Here is a 6000-nt window from a genome sequence, read left to right on the forward strand (position 1 = left end):
CACTTTTCAAAGGTAGCCCCATGTAGAGAGCATTACAGTAGTCGAACCTCGAGGTGATGAGGGCATGAGTGACTGTGAGTAATGAGTCCCGGTCCAGATAGGGCCGCAACTGGTGCACCAGGCGAACCTGGGCAAACGCCCCCCTCGCCACAGCTGAAAGATGTTGTTCTAATGTGAGCTGTGGATCGAGGAGGACGCCCAAGTTGCGGACCCTCTCTGAGGGGGTCAATAATTCCCCCCCCAGGGTGATGGACGGACAGATGGGATTGTCCTTGGGAGGCAGAACCCACAGCCACTCCGTCTTATCCGGGTTGAGCTTGAGTCTGTTGACACCCATCCAGGCCCCAACAGCCTCCAGGCACCGGCACATCACTTCCACCGCTTCGTTGACTGGGCATGGGGTGGAGATGTAAAGCTGGGTATCATCCGCATATTGATGATACCTCACCCCATGTCCTTGGATGATCTCGCCCAGCGGTTTCATGTAGATGTTGAATAGCAGGGGGGAGAGGACCGACCCCTGAGGCACCCCACAAGGGAGAAACCTAGGAGTCGACCTCTGGCCCCCCACTAACACCGACTGCGACCGGCCAGAGAGGTAGGAGGAGAACCACTGAAGGACAGTGCCTCCCACTCCCAACCCCTCCATCCGGTGCAGAAGGATACCATGGTCGATGGTATCGAAAGCCGCTGAGAGGTCAAGGAGCACCAGGACAGAGGATAAACCCCTGTCCCGGGCCCGCCAGAGATCATCCATCAACGCGACCAAAGCGGTTTCCGTGCTGTAACCGGCCCTGAAACCCGACTGCCGGGGACCTAGATAATCGGCTTCTTCCAAGGACCGCTGGAGCTGGAGTGCCACCACCTTCTCGACAACCTTCCCCATAAAGGGAAGGTTGGAGACTGGACGATAGTTGTTAAGTACGGCTGGGTCCAGGGAGGGCTTCTTGAGGAGGGGGCGCACAAGCGCTTCTTTATAGAGTGATGGAAAACTCCCCTCCCCAAGGAAGCGTTGGTAATCTCCTGGGCCCAGCTCCGTGTCACCTCCCTGCTGGCCGAAACCAACCAGGAGGGACACGGATCCAGTAAACAGGTGGCGGAACTCACAGCTCCAATGGCCTTGTCCACTTCATCAGGTGTCACCAGATCAAACTCTTCCCAGACAGGTGGACAAGTACGTGCCCCAGTCACCTCGACTGACTCGTTGTCAGTCGACTCTGTTTTACAATTGGAGTCGAGGTCGGCTCGGATCCGAGCGACTTTATCAGCGAAAAACGTGTTAAAGTCCTCGGCACTACTCTGTAAGGGCTCCCCAACTCCCCCCTGGTTAAGAAGGGAGCGGGTCACCCTAAACAGAGCGGCCGGGCGGGATTCCGCTGATGCAATCAAGGCGGCATGGTACGCGCATCTTGCCGCCTTGAGCGCCACTTTGTAAGTCTTAATAAAAGCTCTTACAAGTGTTCGATCAGATTCAGACCTACTCTTCCTCCATCGCTTCTCTAGACGTCTCTTTTGGCGTTTCAACTCCCGGAGCTCCTCGTTGAACCATGGAGCTCTACGGGGTCTAGCGCCACGGAGAGGTCGCAAAGGCGCAATCCGGTCGAGAGCCTCCGCAGCAGCCGTATTCCAGGCCTCTGCAAGAGACTCTGCCGAACTGTGGATGAGTGCCTCTGGAATAACCCCAAGCGCCGTCTGGAAACCCTCTGGATCCATTAGGCGTCTGGGGCGGAACATCTTTAATAAACTTCTGTAATAAACTTCTGAGTTAACTGTGGCCTCTATTACATTGGCGACGAGGTAGCGAGCCTATGCGGAAGATTGACAGTGGTGACAGTAAGTCAGGATGTCTGTGCATTTAACATTCCCCCCCTTTGATCCTCAAGGGGAGACGTGGGACTCCTATGTCGCCCGTTTTGATTGTTTCCTGATCTCAAATGGATACCAGGACATTTCGGGGGATAGGAAGAGATCCTATTTTTTGGGCTTTTGTGGCCCCGATATGTTTGAAACAGCTCGTGCCCTGTTTGCCCCAGTTTCCATCCATGATGTGTCTTGGGAGGATTTCTTGAAAACGTTACAAGATCATTATGCCCCTGCCCCATCGAGGTGTGCTCGGCGCTATACTTTTTATCAGCGTAATCAAGCCGAAGGGGAGTCTATAAATGACTTTCTGGCTGCTCTCCGTAGGGCGGCGTTATATTGTGAGTTTGGGGACCTTAATGACTACCTTTTGGATAGACTAGTTTTCGGAGTCAGAGATGGTCGCCTCAAGCGGCGTCTCCTGGCAATCCGGGATTTAACCTTTCAAGCTGCGGTGGCGGAGGCTCGTGCTTTCGAGTTATCTACACAATCTTTGGCTTCTATGGACAGCTCAGTTAATATCACACAAAAGGCTGCCCCTGTTTCGGAAAAACCCAAGCTGGCCCCGGAGGAGGTGGGCGATTTAGGGGGCGAAGAAGATGAAGAGGTCTGCAGATTGGCTTCTAATCGGGCTAGAGAAGCACCGACGGGACGTCCTCGTCCTCTGCTGTCGCCATGCCGTGGTTGTGGGGGGGGGGGGGGTCATTATCGTTCAAATTGCCCGTCCCGAGATGTGTCATGTTGGCGATGTGGTGCCAAAGGTCATATCGCCAGAGTTTGCCGGTCTCGTAGATCCCCGGCTGCCCCGTTCCGGGAGCAGCGTGAGTTTTCTGGCTTCAATTCTCGGGGACAAAGAAGATTTCCCCCCCTAGAAGAGATGACTGCAACGCGGTGTACAGCTGCCCTCGTCCGGTTTCGTCTTATGTCAGGAGGACCGCCGGCTCGGCTGAGAAAATTTCTGTGGTGGTTCAATTGGGGGGTTCTCGTTGTAACATGCAGGTAGACACCGGTTCTGCTCATTCCTTAATTTCTTGGGCCACCCTCAAGCGCTGTTTCCCTGCATGGAGGAAGAGTCGCCTGCTGCCCTGTGCTTTGAGCCTGAGGGATTACCAAGGAGCTGCAATCCCTATCATCGGAGAAGGCCATTTTGCAGTCCGCTTCAAGACTTTCGCCGGTAGACTGCCCCTCGTAGTGGTGGATGGACCCTTTGCAAGCCTGCTCGGACTGGACTGGTTCTCTTCTCTGGGACTCTCTTTGGAGGGGGTTAATGCAATTGTGGGGGAGTCGGGGTTTGAACAGCTGGCACGGGAATTTCCTGCCGTTTTTGACAGTAATTTGGGTCGTTATACTGGCACCCCCATCTCGTTCAATTTAGATCCTAAAGTCCCAGCAGTTCGCTTAAAGGCCCGTCGTGTTCCTATTCCCCTCCGTCCTAAGGTAGATGCGGAGTTGGACAGATTAATTGCCCAGGGGGTTTTAGAGCCGGTAGATCAGGCTGCTTGGGAGACCCCTGTGGTGATTGCTTTCAAGGGGGATGGGGGAATCAGATTGTGTGGGGATTATAAGTGCTCTGTAAATCGTGCGTTGGCCCACCATTCATACCCCTTGCCAGTGGTGCAACAGCTGCTACACACTCTGGGGGAGGGTCGGGTGTTTGCCAAGCTCGACCTATCCCAAGCTTACCAGCAGCTCCCCGTAGACCCTTTGACAGCCGAGGCCCAGGCGATCATCACCCATAGGGGGGTATTTAAATGCCACAGACTGCAGTTCAGGGTTTCCATCGCCCCAGGCATTTTCCAAGGTTTGATGGAGCGCCTACTATATGGACTGGAAGGAACTGTGCCGTATTTCGACGATGTTCTGGTGTCGGGGAGTTCCACAGACGAATTAATGACACGAGTAAGGAAGGTTTTGGCTAAATTCAGGGAGGCGGGGCTTAAACTGAAAGCTAAGAAATGCGTGTTTGGTGTGCCCCAGGTCGAGTTTCTAGGTTTCACGGTGGATGGGCAGGGAATACACCCAACCCCTGAAAAGATTTGTGCCATCAGGGATGCCCCCAGGCCACAATCCAAGGGGGAGCTCCAGGCGTTCCTGGGTTTACTAAATTTTTATGCGGTCTTCATCCCGCATAAAGCATCGGTGGCTGAGCCTTTACACAGACTTCTCGACAAGCAGTCCCCTTGGCATTGGGGAAAGAGGGAGGAAGCCGCGTTCTTGGGGGTTAAGGAGTTACTCACTTCTAATAACATCCTGGCCCAATACTCACCTGGGTTGCCCCTGGTACTCACCTGCGACGCTTCTCAATATGGGGTGGGCGCAGTCTTAAGCCACAGACTGCCAAATGGTACAGAAGCTCCCCTGGCTTTCTTCTCCCGCACGCTGGCTAAAGCGGAACGTAATTATGGCCACATCGACAAGGAGGCGCTGGCTCTGATTGCTGGAGTCCGAAGGTTCCACGAGTACCTGTATGGCCGTCACTTCGAACTGGTCACAGACCACCAGCCGCTATTGGGATTATTGTCTGGGTCCCGTCAAAGCCCTGTAGTAATCTCCCCCAGGATGTCACGATGGATCGTTTTCCTTGCGAACTATAATTACACCTTATTATACAAACCTGGGCGCCATATATCTCATGCAGATGCCCTTAGTAGATGCCCCCTGGCCGAAATTTTAGTGGATCCCGCACCTGCATGTTCAGTCTTTGCGTTGTCTGAAGGAGGTCTTATTTTATCTGCAGCCGAGGTAGCTTGGGAAACCGGGCGGGATTTCATCTTGTCCCAAGTAAGGCAATGGGTGTTAAGGGGGTGGCCTGTCTCAGCCCCTGCCGAGGAGTATGTGCCTTTCTTCAGGTGTCGAAATGAGTTCTCCGTGGAAAGAGGAATTCTGCTGAGAGGTTGCAGGGTGGTAATTCCGAGTAGGCAGCGCAGCCAGGTATTAGCTCTATTGCATGATGGCCATCCAGGCATTGTGCGCATGAAAAGCCTGGCGAGGGATTACGTGTGGTGGCCGGGGCTGGATAAGGGGGTGGAGCAAAGAGTGGCAGATTGTAGGACTTGCCAAGAGCACCGGCCTTTCCCTCCCCGGGGGGAGCCTTTGGCCTGGGAGCCGCCTGCGGGCCCTTGGGCCCGGATACATATTGATTTGGCCGGCCCCTTCATGGGGCAGTCTTTCCTGGTAATTGTGGACGCACACTCTAAGTGGGTGGAGGTGGTGCACCTAAAATCCACGCAGTCACAAACGATTATAGAGGCACTGATGACTGTATTTGCCACACAGGGGTTCCCAGACCTCCTGGTTTCGGACAACGGCCCGCAATTCACATCGGTACTGTTCGAGTCCTTCTTGGCATCGGTGGGCATCCGCCACGCGCTGACCTCGCCTTGGCATCCGGCCAGTAATGGCCAGGCGGAACGGGCAGTTAGGTCAGTCAAGGAGTCTTTAAAGAAGATGACTGGGGGCTCATGGCAGAAAAGGTTGGCAGACTTGTTATTAGCACAGCACACTACACCCTGTGTGGCCACAGGCAAGACCCCTGCAGAACTATTAATGGGTCGCAAACTGCGAATAGTTTTAGATAGGCTTCATCCCTGGTATTCACAGTCGGTGCCTTGGCCAGAAACCCCGGTCAGAAAGGTGAAAGTGGGTGACCGGGTGTTTGCGCGCTCATATTCAGGAGAGCAGAATTGGGCAGAAGGAGAAATAAGCAGGGAGCTGGGTCCCAGGTCATTTGAGGTCATCTTAAGGGATGGCCGAGTGTGGAGGAGACATTTGGACCAGATTCGGTTAGACAAGGGAATGGATACTGGCCAGGAAAGGGGTCAAGGCCACCCCGGAATTGTTATGGAAGAAAACCTAAACCGGGGCGGAAACAATGGGGGAACTGACAGCTCGGAAGAAGCCTCGCCGTCTGTAAGCGAGGGAAGCAGAGAGGCGAGTCTGGAGACCAGGGAGGAACAAGAAATAGAGCCACGGAGATCGGGACATCTGTGTAAGAGACCGGAATATTTGAAAGATTACGTTTGTGCTAACGAAAGGGATAGGAGTGTTGTATCTGCTCAGTTACAGCCGCAGATTAGAGCCGGGCGATAGGCGTCCCTATCCAGGGTGCTGATTGGCCGCCAGCCCGTAGTTACAATGTAA

The sequence above is a fragment of the Erythrolamprus reginae genome, chromosome 1 (genome assembly GCF_031021105.1).
Source record: "Erythrolamprus reginae isolate rEryReg1 chromosome 1, rEryReg1.hap1, whole genome shotgun sequence".
NCBI classification, from domain to species: domain Eukaryota; kingdom Metazoa; phylum Chordata; class Lepidosauria; order Squamata; family Dipsadidae; genus Erythrolamprus; species Erythrolamprus reginae.